Source organism: Rutidosis leptorrhynchoides, chromosome 5, assembly GCF_046630445.1.
Source record: "Rutidosis leptorrhynchoides isolate AG116_Rl617_1_P2 chromosome 5, CSIRO_AGI_Rlap_v1, whole genome shotgun sequence".
Taxonomy (NCBI): Eukaryota; Viridiplantae; Streptophyta; class Magnoliopsida; order Asterales; family Asteraceae; genus Rutidosis; species Rutidosis leptorrhynchoides.
In genome coordinates, this window is record NC_092337.1 from 346,244,979 (window position 1) to 346,262,380 (window position 17,402).

A 17,402-nucleotide genomic window follows, 5' to 3' on the forward strand; every position below is an offset into this window, starting at 1 on the left:
CATCCTGTTACAGTCCTAGTAGGAATAAGCTCATTTTTCTCATTTGTAATGACAGTCATGCCACCCTTCTTAGGCACGCATTGAACTGGGCTTACCCATGGACTATCAGAGATTGGATAAATTAGACCTGCATCTAGCAGTTTAATAATCTCTTTCTTAACTACATTTTGCATATTAGGATTTAGTCTTCGTTGGCGTTGCACATACGTTTTATGACCTTCTTCCATAAGGATTTTATGTGTGCAATACGAAGGACTTATTCCTTTAATATCATGAATCTTCCATGCAATGTGTAACATCCCGCGTTTTTCCGTTAAATTTATTTTAACACCGTCTTTTTTTTTAATGACATCTCTCGTCACCTATATTTGTACACTTCATTAACTAGTGTTCTTGATAATCCCGTTACTCGATTACAACATCTCTCGTTAACTTGCGTTTTAAAAATATTCGATCGGTTAAATCCCGCACCCGCTTCTAAACTCGAGGGACTAAAATTGACACGGGGCAAACTAGTTGACTAGGTCAACTAGTCCACCCCAATCACCACCATTCAATCCCTCTCTCTCTCTCTCTTTCTTTCTTTTTTTCTCTCAAGAACACAAACATAATTCATCATCTAAATTCGGATCGGGAAGCAAACTTCAAAACAAATTACATATTCGTGATCCTCTCATCATCCTCTTCGATTTGGTACCAATTTCATCCATTTTGGGTAACATTTCTAAAACACTAAATTTTCTCTAAATTCGTCTTATATACTTGAAATTGTGTTAGTTAGTGTCTATGGCTCGTGTGTAACATGAATATATGTTTTGTTTGCTCGATTTGTGGTTTGGAGTAACTAGTTTGAGTTTTTGAAATGGGTTTGCTTAATCCTTGATTTTGGATGAGTTAATGTTGTTAGATTGTTAAAGTGCATGTTTTAATTGTGTTACTAGTATCATTAGCCACATTTGGATGTGTAGGTTGATTAAGAAAACTTCAAAAACCCGATTAATGATTTTGTGATGTTTGACTAGGGTTTGATAGTTCTTGACATGAACTTTTGGATGCTTAAATGCCATGGAGTGTTAATTGTTAGTGTTTAGTAGTAATGTATGCTTCATTACCTTCAAAACGGCATATCGTATGTGTAAATTGGATTCCCGAATCATAAAATACGTTTTACGAACTTGAAACTTTGAAAATAAACCTTTCTTGATCAATTGACGAGTTTTCGGTTATTGTAAATGATGTTTTTGATTGACGATATATGGTTAGTTGTATTCCTCGTCAAAATACCTTTTCGACGATATATGATAGGCATTATAAGTGTTTGCGGGTCAAGAATTGGGTTGGAAAAGGTTTTGGTTCGTGCACACTTGGAAAAACTGACCAGAATTCTCTGGCCAGGTAGTGGCGCGGCGCGCCACATCCCCGCGCGGCGCGCAGAATCGCCTGGCCAGATTCTGCTCACTTTGTCACATTTCACGCGAAATGTTTGACTAGCTACAGACCTCCGATTCACATGAAACTTGTTCTAATATGCTTATATATGAATAAAAACCTCAGAAAAATAGTTCGGGACCGAACCCGAACGTGTTGACTTTTTCGTTGACTTTGACCAAGTTTGACTTTTAGTCAAACTTAACCAAACTTTTATACAATCATTCTAACATGCTTTTATACTTGTTTCTTGTATGAAACTTGACAACGTGATTCACATGCTATACTTGATCGAGTCGTAACGAGCCATAGGACTAATTGAACACATTTCACCCGACCTTGTGTCGTAACCGGTTAATTGATATAACTTACTTGTTTAGGTCAAGGCTAAGCAACTTTCATGCACACGTTTACTTGTTGAAGTACTTTTATACTCGTGCACTCGAGGTGAGATCATAGTCCCACCTTTTCAACAACTTTTTATACTTTTAAATTGTGGGCTGAGAAACATATACTTTGTTACATTTTGTACTACTTACTTTTATACTTTGAACACAAGTACAAGGAAAACAAACATTCCACAGCGAGTTAGAACAAAAATCCTCAATTCGATTATCATTAGTTACACTTGCAGGGTGTAAGCGAGAACTTATATTGTGTGGCCATACGGGTTTGACAAACCCTCATTACGGACGGTTCGCTACCGTCTACGGATGAAATATATTTTCGGGAAACAGTGTATGTTCTAACACTATTGTGATGGGGTTCTATGGAAGGAAACGTTAAGTCTTGATAATTGGGTGCTCGCGAACCAACTTTTGGAATGCAACTTTTGGATGATCAATTTATGGAAATACTAAATCTTGTGGTTCAAAATATAACTTTTACTAATACACCTATGATTTCACCAACGTTTTTGCGTTGATAGTTTTCTATATGTTTCTCAGGTTCATACTTGGCTATTTGATACATGCTTCCGCGTACACTCATACTTGCTTGGGGTCAAGCATACATGCATACACTCTGATTATTTGCTTGGAGTCAAGATACATACATACATACGCTAGTGATAGCACCTTTGGATTCAAACTTTTATTTACATACTTACGCTATTTTTAGCAACTGTGGTTTCAAACTAATTATGTCGCAAGTTATTCATTCATACCTTATAACTTTGTAAACTTAAACTTATTGTCGATCCGTTTGTTAAACTAAACTTTGTACCTTTCAAATGAACGCGACATAATTTTGGTCAAACGAGTCTCATATAGGGACTACGACCACGCAACGGGACCTAAGTTAACGACGCCGTCAATAACGGTTTTGGTCGGGTCGTTACAAGTGGTATCAGAGCGTTGGTTGTAGGGAACTAGGACGTGCATTAGTGTGTCTAACAGAGTCGTTAGGACGCATTAGTGAGTCTAGACTACAACCGGATAGTTAGCATTTGCATTCTGACATACATTTGCTATAGATAGCACTTACTTGACTACTTGTGCATTATACTTGAATCATTCTTAGGCAAACTTTTTAATGGTACCCAACCTTCATCATACGAACTCGTATTCCGCCACTTTTTGGTAACACACGTAAATTCATGATTCATACACGTATGGATGACGACGACTTCATTAGTCACACTTGTTCGGGAACTCTGTCTCCCAGATTGTTATTTGCCACCGTTTCAACTTACTATCGGTTTCCCACTGGTGTTTCTTACTATCTACTTTTTGGTGTTACTACCATCACTACTCTAGGTGAGTATCGTCATCAACATTTATCACTACGGTTGCGTACTACTCGTTATCATGACTCATTACTCTTTTCATACCTGAATACATTTTTGTCTGACTCGAACCGCATTGACGTGAACAATCATTTATACACTTCCCTCGGGGAACGCTTCCTTAGATTTGCAGAAATTCTTTCGATTTAATACGAGTCACGTTTGAGACGTCGTTACATTTTGTTCATTTTAGGTCTTCACGATGACACGAACTTGAATCTATAGAGTGATGTGGGAATGGAGGTATGAGTTAGCGTAATATAACGACACTCGATCAACGTGGTTATATTACGGTAAGACATACCAAAGTTCTAGTGACGCGTGATGGTGGTTAGACTCGATCAACCTAAACACCACCATGTGCCATGTACATGACTTCATCTTTTCAGGTTTGGACATCCGAAAACTCCGAGAATATTTATAATAACCATACCGGGGACACACCTTCAATTATTGTCAAATTATATTTATGCTTCCGAATGAATTACCGATTCCATTCGACTTCAACCGTATGTCACACGGGTATACTAGCTCGTCCTCGCGCAGTCTTATTGACTAACTACAATTTACTCGTTATGCTCGCATCGAGGCGGAAACTTCTCTCGCCTTACACTCGTAATTCCGGTTCAGGAAATCTTTTATTTTAAATTCTCAATGGAGAGAGACTCTTCACGTTATACTAGTATTCACCTCGAGGGTGAATAGTTCCGACGAACGTTTTTCTTTCAAAAACCCGATAAGAACTTGCCCCGACGAACGTTTTTGGAAACCGATAAATCTTCCGCGACGCGAATTTTCTTGAGAAACTTGTCCTAGCTAACGTTTTCAATTCCTAGCAAACTTGTTCAATATGCCTTAGGGAAATGTACCCCGTTTCGGATCGAGATCCTCGTTTCACTTCTAGATTTTGGAGTGCCTTACAAAAAGCCTCGGGACCGCGTTTAGACATGAGTACCGCGTACCATCCACAACCCGACGGACCGAACAAACATGCGATTTAAACCTTGGAAACCATAATACAAGTTTGTATTACCAACTTCAAATTTACTTGAGAAAAGTATTTTCCTTTAACCGAATCCTCGTACTACAATGATTTTCATTCGAGTTTTAACGTCACTCCTTTTGAAACCACATGTGACCGGAAACGTCATTCTCCTTTGTCGAACCAAGTAAACGATGATCAATTCACCGGGGCCGAGGTTATTCATGAGCAACCGAGAAAATTTATTCATATTCAGGTAAAACCCTACGCGACTCGTAATCACCAAGAGCTACGCCGATGTTAGACGTAAATATTTCAAATTCCACGTGGGAAACCGCGTCACGTTAAGAGTCGTACCTTGGAAAAGTGCAATCCGTTTCGGGAAAACGTAGGAAGCTAAATCCGCGATATTTTGATCCTTTAAATTCTTGGGGTGTTTTGGACCCGTCGCTAGCCATTTAGACTTTTCCGACTCATTTTGGGTCTCCGTTTATCCTACATTCGATGTATCAACTCAAAGACGTGTTTTGCGAAACAAGAACTTGTCATTCCTTTTCGATAAGCTTACTATCGACGATAAACTTCATTCCTAGGAGGACCGGTTGAAACCATGAATCGTGAAACCAAACTTCAATCCAACGTAAAAATCCCGACCGTCGAAGTTCGTTGAAATACCCTAGGACGTACTTCTCCCTCATTCGTAGAATTGGCAACACAAGATCTCGAGGAAGATTCAACAACTACCACTTCCAACTAAATTTCGGGACGAAATTTCTTTTGAGGTGTGGATAATGTAACATCCCGCATTTTTCCGTTAAATTTATTTTAACACCGTCTTTTTTTTTAATGACATCTCTCGTCACCTATATTTGTACACTTCATTAACTAGTGTTCTTGATAATCCCGTTACTCGATTACAACATCTCTCGTTAACTTGCGTTTTAAAAATATTCGATCGGTTAAATCCCGCACCCGCTTCTAAACTCGAGGGACTAAAATTGACACGGGACAAACTAGTTGACTAGGTCAACTAGTCCACCCCAATCACCACCATTCAATCCCTCTCTCTCTCTCTCTTTCTTTCTTTTTTTCTCTCAAGAACACAAACATAATTCATCATCTAAATTCGGATCGGGAAGCAAACTTCAAAACAAATTACATATTCGTGATCCTCTCATCATCCTCTTCGATTTGGTACCAATTTCATCCATTTTAGGTAACATTTCTAAAACACTAAATTTTCTCTAAATTCGTCTTATATACTTGAAATTGTGTTAGTTAGTGTCTATGGCTCGTGTGTAACATGAATATATGTTTTGTTTGCTCGATTTGTGGTTTGGAGTAACTAGTTTGAGTTTTTGAAATGGGTTTGCTTAATCCTTGATTTTGGATGAGTTAATGTTGTTAGATTGTTAAAGTGCATGTTTTAATTGTGTTACTAGTATCATTAGCCACATTTGGATGTGTAGGTTGATTAAGAAAACTTCAAAAACCCGATTAATGATTTTGTGATGTTTGACTAGGGTTTGATAGTTCTTGACATGAACTTTTGGATGCTTAAATGCCATGGAGTGTTAATTGTTAGTGTTTAGTAGTAATGTATGCTTCATTACCTTCAAAACGGCATATCGTATGTGTAAATTGGATTCCCGAATCATAAAATACGTTTTACGAACTTGAAACTTTGAAAATAAACCTTTCTTGATCAATTGACGAGTTTTCGGTTATTGTAAATGATGTTTTTGATTGATGATATATGGTTAGTTGTATTCCTCGTCAAAATACCTTTTCGACGATATATGATAGGCATTATAAGTGTTTGCGGGTCAAGAATTGGGTTGGAAAAGGTTTTGGTTCGTGCACACTTGGAAAAACTGACCAGAATTCTCTGGCCAGGTAGTGGCGCGGCGCGCCACATCCCCGCGCGGCGCGCAAAATCGCCTGGCCAGATTCTGCTCACTTTGTCACATTTCACGCGAAATGTTTGACTAGCTACCGACCTCCGATTCACATGAAACTTGTTCTAATATGCTTATATATGAATAAAAACCTCAGAAAAATAGTTCGGGACCGAACCCGAACGTGTTGACTTTTTCGTTGACTTTGACCAAGTTTGACTTTTAGTCAAACTTAACCAAACTTTTATACAATCATTCTAACATGCTTTTATACTTGTTTCTTGTATGAAACTTGACAACGTGATTCACATGCTATACTTGATCGAGTCGTAACGAGCCATAGGACTAATTGAACACATTTCACCCGACCTTGTGTCGTAACCGGTTAATTGATATAACTTACTTGTTTAGGTCAAGGCTAAGCAACTTTCATGCACACGTTTACTTGTTGAAGTACTTTTATACTCGTGCACTCGAGGTGAGATCATAGTCCCACCTTTTCAACAACTTTTTATACTTTTAAATTGTGGGCTGAGAAACATATACTTTGTTACATTTTGTACTACTTACTTTTATACTTTGAACACAAGTACAAGGAAAACAAACATTCCACAGCGAGTTAGAACAAAAATCCTCAATTCGATTATCATTAGTTACACTTGCAGGGTGTAAGCGAGAACTTATATTGTGTGGCCATACGGGTTTGACAAACCCTCATTACGGACGGTTCGCTACCGTCTACGGATGAAATATATTTTCGGGAAACAGTGTATGTTCTAACACTATTGTGATGGGGTTCTATGGAAGGAAACGTTAAGTCTTGATAATTGGGTGCTCGCGAACCAACTTTTGGAATGCAACTTTTGGATGATCAATTTATGGAAATACTAAATCTTGTGGTTCAAAATATAACTTTTACTAATACACCTATGATTTCACCAACGTTTTTGCGTTGACAGTTTTCTATATGTTTCTCAGGTTCATACTTGGCTATTTGATACATGCTTCCGCGTACACTCATACTTGCTTGGGGTCAAGCATACATGCATACACTCTGATTATTTGCTTGGAGTCAAGATACATACATACATACGCTAGTGATAGCACCTTTGGATTCAAACTTTTGTTTACATACTTACGCTATTTTTAGCAACTGTGGTTTCAAACTAATTATGTCGCAAGTTATTCATTCATACCTTATAACTTTGTAAACTTAAACTTATTGTCGATCCGTTTGTTAAACTAAACTTTGTACCTTTCAAATGAACGCGACATAATTTTGGTCAAACGAGTCTCATATAGGGACTACGACCACGCAACGGGACCTAAGTTAACGACGCCGTCAATAACGGTTTTGGTCGGGTCGTTACACAATGGCTGGTTTATGAGCTTTCAACACAGAAATGAGTTGTGATTTCTCATTTTCAGTAAGAGAAGACGATATTATTACAGGTAATTCAGATTCACCATGTAAATAAGCGTATTCCAAATGGTTTGGAAGTGGCTTTAACTCTAATTTCGGAGGTTCTTCTATCGATGATTTGTATCGATATCTGTCTTCTTCTTTTAGCATTTGAATTTCTTCTGTTGTTGGTTCATATCCATTAGCTATAAGTGTAGCTAACATTTCAGCTTCATCAATTGGTTCATTACCTTCTCCTAAAGAACATTCTCCTGTTCCTTGTAATTCTGAAAATTCTTCTAATAATTCTGCATGTGCATCTATAGTTTGAATATAATAACATGTATCATCTGCAGATTGCGGTTGTTGCATTGCTCTATCAACTGAAAAGGTAACACTCTCATCTTCTATACTTAGGGTCAGTTTCTTACCGAACACGTCTATCAGTGCTTTAGCCGTGTTTAAGAATGGTCTTCCTAATATGAGAGGAACTTGAGAATCTTCTTCCATGTCTAGAACAACAAAATCTACTGGAAATACTAAAGTACCAACTTTAACTAGGATGTTCTCCATTATCCCTCTAGGATATTTTATTGATCTATCGGCTAGTTGTATGCTTATTCTGGTTGGTTTCAATTCTCCAAGGTCTAGTTTAGCGTATAGTGAATATGGCATTAGATTTATACTAGCACCTAAGTCTGCCAATGCTTCTATTGAACTAAGACTACCCAGAAAACATGGAATTGTGAAACTTCCTGGATCGGATAATTTTTCTGGTATCTTATTCAACAACACTGCTGAACAATTAGCATTCATAGTAACAGCCGAGAGTTCTTCCATTTTCTTTCTATTTGAGATTAGATCTTTCAAGAATTTAGCATATCTAGGCATTCTTGAAATCACATCAATGAAAGGAAGATTTACATTTATCTGTTTAAACATATCCAAGAATTTAGATTGCTCGGCTTCAAGTTTCTCTTTCTTCATTTTACTCGGGTAAGGAAGTAGTGGTTGGTATGGTTTAACATAAGGTTTAGCCTTAACTGTGCTATCTTCATTAACCTCTTCAACTACCGGTTCTTTTTCCTTATCTTGATCAGGTTGTGGTTCTTGTGGAGTAGGAATAGCTTCATCAGAAGTTACTGGTATTTCAGGTGGTTTAAGTGTTGTACCACTTCTTGTGGTAATGGCTTTAGCTGTTTCATTTCGGGGATTAGCATTTGTATCACTAGGTAGACTTCCCGGTTTTCTTTCACCTATTAACCTTGCTAGGTTACTTACTTCTTGTTCCAGATTTTGAATAGAAGCTTGTTGATTTCTAAATGCTTGAGCATTTTGTTCATTAGTTTGTTTCTGAGATGTGAAAAACTGCGTTTGAGTTTCAACTAGCTTCGTCATCAAATCTTCTAAATTCGGCTTTTTATCATCGGTTTGTTGTGGTGGTTTGTTTTGAAAATTAGGTCTTTGCTGATTGTAAGTATTATTGGATACTTGTTGATTGCTAGGACCTTGTTGGTTTTTGTATGGAATATTTCGGTTATAATTCTGGTTTTGATTGTAAATCGGTCTTGGCGGTTGATAATTATTCTGATAATTATTTCCAGGCCTTTGGTTTATGTATGAAATATTCTCTCTTTGTTCCATTGTTAATTCAATACTGAGACAATCTTTTGTCAAATGTGGTCCTCCACACTGCTCACAACTAATTCGTATCGAGTGAATATCTTTAGTCATCTTTTCCATTCTTCTTTCAACAGCATCTATCTTTGCGGAAATGGAATCTAAGTCATGGCTAGAATCGGCTCTAGCTGCTTTAGATGATCTAACGATATCTTTTTCTTGGTGCCACTCATGTGAGTGGGAAGCAGTGTTATCAATAATTTTGTAAGCATCAGTTTCGGTTTTCTTCATAATAGAACCACCAGCTGCTATATCTATGTCTTTCCTTGTAGTGATGTCGCATCCTTGGTAGAATATTTGTACTATTTGACAGGTGTCTAAACCATGTTGCGGACATCCTCTTAACAACTTTCCATATCTAGTCCATGCCTCATATAGAGTTTCATTTGGCTTCTGTGTGAACGTAACAATTTCTGCTTGAAGTCTTACTGCTTTAGATGCAGGAAAGAATTGTTTAAGAAATTTTTCAACTAAAACGTCCCATGTATCGATCGCCCCTTCAGGTAACGATTCCAACCAATCTTTGGCTTCTCCCTTTAAAGTCCAGGGAAATAACATGAGATATATCTGTTCATCCTCCACTTCTCGGATTTTAAATAGTGTGCAGATCCTATTAAAGGTACGTAAATGTTCATTTGGATCTTCCTTCGGCGCACCACTAAATTGGCTTTGATTAGTCACCATGTGTAGAATTTGTCCTTTGATTTCATAATCTGGCGCATTAATGTCTGGATGAGTAATTGCGTGACCTTGGCCAGTGCGTTTAGCTCTCATTCGGTCTTCCATACTTAAAGGTTCCAGATTCTCCATAATTGAATTTGTTGAATCGGAATCACTAGAGGATTCTGATTTAATGGTTCGTTCCTCAACAATCTCTGTTTGAATGATTGGTGGTTCCGGAGGAAAGTTTAGTGGTTCAGGGTCTACGAATCGTTCCCGAATATTCTCCGAATTCTCAATTGTGAGGTCGGGTTCAAAAAATGGATTATCGAAAATTTGAACTGGAGTACTTGGTCGACTGGATGACGATTCTAAAGAGAAATCAACGGCAGTAATATTTGCTAAATGTCTTGATCTAGTTACAGGTGGTGAACGTACAAAAGGTGGTGAACGTCTTGCTCGGTGCATTCAATGAATATCCTATTAGTTTTAAAAAGGAAAGAAAAATTATAATAAGTTATCCAATCAATAGACTTTTCTGATTTTGCCCACGTTTCGAATAGCCAAAAGATGCAGCAGAGGGGCATGATTCGTTTGGTCTCAATATAATTGAGGACTGTTTGGCTCCAATAACCCGGTCCACGTACAAATCCAACTATTACTACGAACCAGAAAATTTTGATGTCTATTAATTTAACCACATAAAATAAATTTTCGTAATTTTAAGAAATTTAGATAAGAAGTAGAATAAAAATCTATGTCCTAAAACTAGAATAGCGAGAAATAAGAAAGAAAAAGAGCTCGTCGGAAAAAGGTCGAAAAAGAAAAATGGTTGAAAAATAAAAGGTGACGGAAAAATAAAAGAAACTTATAAAACTTAAAAATACTTGACTAACCTAACCTTATTACTTCAACTAACTTAAAATTATAATCGCAAATTGAGATTACTAATTGGAATGATAATTGATACATAGGTAAAAGTCGTCTAAAAATATTAAAGCTTACAGGAAAAACTAAATCCCAAATGGCAATAACTTAAAAAGAAACTAAAACTTAAAAAGGCGTCGCAAAATTCTAAAGCACCTAAATCTTAGTCTAAAGAAAAAGCACTTAAGGAATTCTACGGCAAAGCCTAAAAATCTAGAAGTAAAAATATCTATGGCAAAAACTATGAATTAAAACTAAATATGAGCGAAAAATACAAAAGTTACGCTAAAACAATTAAAAAGGAAAAAAATATAAAAATATATAAAAAGTTGTGAAAAGTACAATTTTTATAAAAATATTATTTTTATATTATTTATTTATTAAAACTATTAATTTTACAAATTAATTAAACTAATTTAACTAAATAAAACAAATTAAATAAAAAGAAACTTTAAAATAAAACTTAATTATAATAATAATAGATAATTAGGGTTTATAATAATAATAATTAATAATTACCCGTAATTAATGATGTTTAGGGTTTCTGTCGGTGGCGTCAGAGAAACTCCGCGAGTCCCGATAATCGATGCAGCAAACCCCGCGAGTCGCGGGGTTTCAAAATTCAACTGATAGGTTTTAAATATTCGACGCTGGTTTTTCTTTTTTTCTTTTTATTTTCTGTTTTTATATTAATAAAAGATATTTAAATAAAACTTATATTTTTATAAACTAAAATAAAAATAAAGAAACTTATAAAACTTTTAACAAACTCTTAAAAATATATAAATTTTTGTTTTTCTTTTTATATTTTTGAATATTTAAAATGTATTTTTATAAAAACGAATTTTAATAAAAGTAAACTAAAAATCTCTTTTTTTTTATTAGCGTTGCGCTTCCGGCGTTTAAGAGAGTTCCCCGGCAGCGGCGCCAAAAATACTTGATGTTTCGCGAGGTGTATATAAAATAGCTTATATTTTTATAGGAAATACTATTAAATACGATACAATTTTACACAAGATATTTATTTATTTATTGAATGGATATACTTAAACCTTGCTACAACACTTATAGGCAGTGTACCTAATCGTACAGTAGTGTAGTTTTTAGTAAGTCCGGTTCGTTCCACAGGGAATCTTTTTAAACAAAGCTTAACGCTATATTAGTTTACTTTTATAAAAATACAAACATATATATAAGTAATATTATTATTATAAAGGGGGGTTTTTACCGTTTAATGACCGGTTTGTCGATTTTAAAACTTTAGTCACAGTTAAAACCAAATGTAAAATATTAAAAATAAATACAAGACTTAAATTAAAGCGTAAAGTAAATAACGATAATGAAATTGCGAATAATAAAAGTGCGATAAAAATAAACTTGCGATAATTAAAAAGTACGATAATTAAAAGTGCAATTAAATAAAATAACAATAAAAATGCGATAATTAGAAGTGCAATTAAATATAAAATAAAAGAAATTAAATATGAAATAAAAGAATTATGCTTATTTAAACTTCCGTAATCATGATGTTTGACGTGTTGATTTTAGTTTTATGCCCATGGGTTAATTGTCCTTTGTCCTGGATTATTTAATATGTCCATACGGATTTGTCCATAATAGTCCATCAGTCATAAATATAAAGAGCGAAAGCCTTCGTCAAATTATTCTTATTCCCGAAGTCAAATATTCCAACTAATTGGGGATTCGAATTGTAACAAGGTTTTAATACTTTGTTTAATGAATACACCAGGTTATCGACTGCGTGTAAACCAAGGTTTTACTACTTTGTTAACAATTACACCAATTACCCTTGAATGTAATTCACCCCTGTTTCAACAAGTCTATTAACTATTAATCCAGTTCCGTGTCCGGTAAAATGAATAATTATTGGTATTTATAGATATCCCGCCCACCGTATCCGGTCAAGCGTATGTGGTTATATATAAATACGCCGAATTATAAGTTTGTATATTAAATTAACAAGGTATTGTTTAGTTAATATAAAACCCATTAATAGCCCATAGTCTAATTTCCACAAGTGTCGTTCTTTTATCCAAACCCCAATTATGGTACAAAGCCCAATTACCCAATTTTAGTAATTAGCCCAACATCATGATTACTTCGGATTAAATAAGCATAATAATAACTTAGCTACGAGACATTAAATTAAAAAGGTTGAACATAACTTACAATGATTAAAAATAGCGTAGCGTTACACGGACAGAATTTCGACTTACACCCTTACAACATTCGCTAACATACCCTTATTATTAGGATTTAAAATTAAAATTAAAATTAAAATATAAATTATATATATATATTACGTATATATTGAGAGAGAGATAGATATATTTGGTGATTTTTTCGATCAGAATTCGTTTGCTTTTATAGGGAGTTTCAGAAATTGGGGCTCCGCGACTCGCGGTATTTTTGGCCTTCAAACTCCGCGAGTCGCGGAGTTTGCTTTTACAGCTCACACGAGTTTGGCTCTTTGTTTACCGACGGTTTTAAATAAATATAATATATTAAATAATTATAAGAATTATTTAAATATTATATTATATTTATGTGCATAGTTGACTTGTAATTTTTAGTCCGTTGCGTCGAGCGTTGAGAGTTGACTCATGTCCCGGTTCCGAATTTTCGAACGTCCTTGCGTACAATTTAATATCTTGTACTTTGCGTTTTGAATCTTGTACTCTTGTAATTTCGAGACGTTTCTTATCAATAATTGGAACCTCTTTGATTGTCTTTTGTACTTTTGAGCTTTTTGGTCGTTTGTGTCTTCAATTCGTCGAATCTGTCTTTTGTCTTCACCTTTTATTATTTAAACGAATATCACTTGTAAATAGAACAATTGCAACTAAAAGCTTGTCTTTCTTGAGGAATAATGCTATGAAATATATGTTCATTTTTAGCATTATCAGTATTGCACACATAAAATCCTTATGGAAGAAGGTCATAAAACGTATGTGCAACGCCAACGAAGACTAAATCCTAATATGCAAGATGTTGTTAAGAAAGAAATTATTAAACTGCTTGATGCAGGTTTAATTTATCCAATTTCTGATAGTCCATGGGTAAGCCCAGTTCAATGCATACCTAAGAAGGGTGGCATGACTGTCATCACAAATGAGAAAAATGAGGTTATTCCTACTAGAACTGTAACAGGATGGCGTGTTTGTATTGATTATAGAAAATTAAATGACGCGACCAGAAAAGATCACTTTCCCTTACCTTTCATTGATCAAATGTTAGAAAGATTAGCCGAAAATAGTTACTATTGTTTTCTTGATGGTTTTTCCGGATATTTTCAAATTCCAATAGCACCCGAGGACCAAGAGAAAACTACATTCACGTGCCCTTATGGTACTTTTGCTTACAAACGCATGCCATTTGGACTTTGCAATGCCCCTGCAACCTTTCAAAGGCGCATAATGGCAATTTTTCATGACATGATAGAAGAATGCATGGAAGTGTTCATGGATGACTTTTCAGTCTTCGGTGATACTTTTGAAACATGTCTAGCTAATCTTGAACGAATGCTTATTAGATGCGAACAATCAAATCTAGTTCTTAATTGGGAGAAATGCCATTTCATGGTTAAAGAAGGCATCGTTCTTGGTCATAAAATCTCAAAAGAAGGAATTGAAGTGGATAGAGCTAAAGTAGATGTAATTGCTAAACTTCCACATCCCACCAATGTTAGAGGAGTTAGGAGTTTTCTAGGGCATGCCGGTTTTTACCGACGTTTCATAAAAGATTTTTCTAAAATTGCCACTCCTATGAATAAACTCCTAGAAAAGGATGTTCCATTCATCTTTTCAGATGAATGCATCAAATCTTTTAATATTCTTAAAGAGAAACTCACTAATGCGTCGATCATGATAACACCAAATTGGAATTTACCGTTTGAACTTATGTGCGATGCAAGTGATTTTGCAATGGGAGCCGTTTTAGGACAAAGGATTGAAAAACTATTTCAACCTATATATTATGCTAGTAAAACGTTACAAGGAGCACAAACGAATTACACAACTACTGAAAAAGAACTCCTTGCTATTGTCTTTGCTTTTGACAAATTTCGTTCATATCTCGTTCTAGCTAAAACGGTGGTCTATACCGACCATTCTGCTCTTAGATACCTATTTTCGAAACAAGATGCCAAACCAAGATTAATCCGTTGGATCTTACTCATACAAGAGTTCGATATTGAAATCCGAGATAAAAGAGGAGCAGAAAATCTCGCCGCTGATCATCTTTCTCGTCTTGAAAATCCTGAATTAGAAGTTCTAAATGAATCGGCCATACAAGACAACTTTCCTGATGAATATCTATTGAATATAGATTATAATGAAATACCATGGTTTACAGACTATGCAAACTACTTAGTAAGTGGATTCCTTGAAAAAGGATTATCGTACCAAAAAGGAAAGAAATTCTTTAGTGATATAAAACACTATTTCTGGGAAGATCCACATTTGTTTAAGAGTTGTCCCGATGGAATAATACGCCGATGTGTATTCGGAGATGAAGGTAGTAAAATCTTAAACCATTGTCACACAGGACCAACAGGAGGGCATTATGGGCCTCAACTCACAGCAAGAAAAGTTTATGATGCTGGATTCTATTGGCCTACAATTTACAAAGACGCACACCTTCTTTGCAAATCCTGTGATGCTTGTCAAAGGACCGGAAAAATAAGTCAACGTGATGAAATGCCACAAAATGTCATTCAAGTATGTGAAGTATTTGACATATGGGGTATTGACTTTATGGGTCCATTTCCAAAATCTCATAATAATCTATATATTCTCGTAGCCATTGATTATATATCTAAATGGGCGGAAGCACAAGCTCTCCCGACTAATGATGCACGAGTTGTAGTCAACTTTTTAAAACGTCTTTTTGCAAGGTTTGGAACACCGAAAGCTTTAATAAGTGATCGGGGTACTCATTTCTGTAATAATCAACTTGAGAAAGTTCTTAAAAGATATGGAGTAACTCATAAAATCTCCACCGCATATCATCCACAAACAAGTGGACAAGTTGAAAATACCAACCGAGCTTTGAAACGTATTCTAGAGAAAACCGTAGGATCAAATCCGAAGGAATGGTCCATAAAATTGGAGGATGCACACTGGGATTTTAGAACAGCCTATAAAACTCCAATTGGAACCACACCTTTTAAACTCGTTTATGGAAAAGCATGTCATCTTCCAGTAGAAATTGAACACAGTGCATTTTGGGCTTTGAAGACATGTAATCTTGATTTACATGAAGCCGGACGTCTACAGTTAAGTCAACTAAATGAATTAGAAGAATTAAGACAAGAAGCATACGAAAATTCGTTAATCTATAAGGAAAGAACGAAGAAATGGCATGATAAAAGAATCAGAAGTTCAAAAGAATTTATAAAAGGAGACAGAGTTCTTCTTTTCAATTCACGATTCAAGTTATTTCCTGGAAAATTGAAATCAAGATGGTTTGGACCATTCATAGTCAAAAGAGTTTTCCCATACGGAACGATAGAATTAATAAATTCAAATGGGATTGAATTTAAGCTTAATGGTCACAGAGTTAAACACTACATAGATAGTCCGATGGAAGTCGACAACGAAGTTAATCACAATTTCGATACCACAGCTAAATAAGTGTGGGGAGAATCAAGTCTTTAAAGGATAATATGTATTTCTGTTAGGGTTAGATTTTCTGTTTTCGTGTAGTTCTCGAAAATGGAACCCGAATGGTCTTTCCCTAGTAGACCCTAAAGAACTAGTCTTCTCCCCCCCATTCTGAATTTTTTATTTTTTTTTAGGTTTTACGAAATGAAGACTTCCTGTGAACTAAACCATGGTCTAATGCTACACGCTTTGATCACTAAACGTAATAATGACACACTTTCGAGTGAACTGGTATCAGTAATCAGAGAAAAATTGGACGGAGTAAGAAAAGAATCCAGATGCGAAGATAATAAGTTACAATTTGGTAAAGGAAAATCAAAATCCGCAGCGAAAAGAAGAGCACGACACCTTGAAAAATGTCACAAATGCGGAAAATGGTCACACGAAGGTAAATGTTCAAATAATCAAACCTATTCAAACACCGAATTTGTTACTTTATGCAGAGATGGACCGTTCATATGTTTAGAAAAAAAAACACTTAATGCTCGAGGTTACGCCTATGTAGCCATGGAAAATCAATTAGTCCAACTATCTTATTAGTGGGCTAGAGCATATCACTAAGAAATCTATCTCACAGGTAAGTCTGTACAATTTTTATTTTTATTTTTATTTTTAACCTTTTGATAATAAACGCTAATTTGTTCGCTATAAAGTATTAAATTGGTATTCAATAAAATTAGGTCTTGCGACCGAAATTATTGATATCATACAAAAATTTATTACATCACTGCGAAATTTACCGTTTATTCTTAAGGTATAAATATCTTTAATCAATCAACCAAAATATTTCAAAAATTCGTCATGAGTTAAATTAGGTCATGGAACCGAAATTACTTTACCGAAAAGAGGGGCGTATATTTTTGATAATATTTGATTGATTAAAGTGGGATAAAAGACCAAAAAGATTTTTAATTTTATTTTTACTTTGTTTTTAAAATTAATATTAAAATAATAT

The 17,402-nt window shown here is 35.2% G+C and overlaps 1 pseudogene; it reads left to right on the forward strand.

Moving 5' to 3' along the window:
* Positions 1 to 17,402, forward strand: part of LOC139849634 (uncharacterized) — a 214,619-nt pseudogene that overhangs the window by 122,198 nt on the left and 75,019 nt on the right.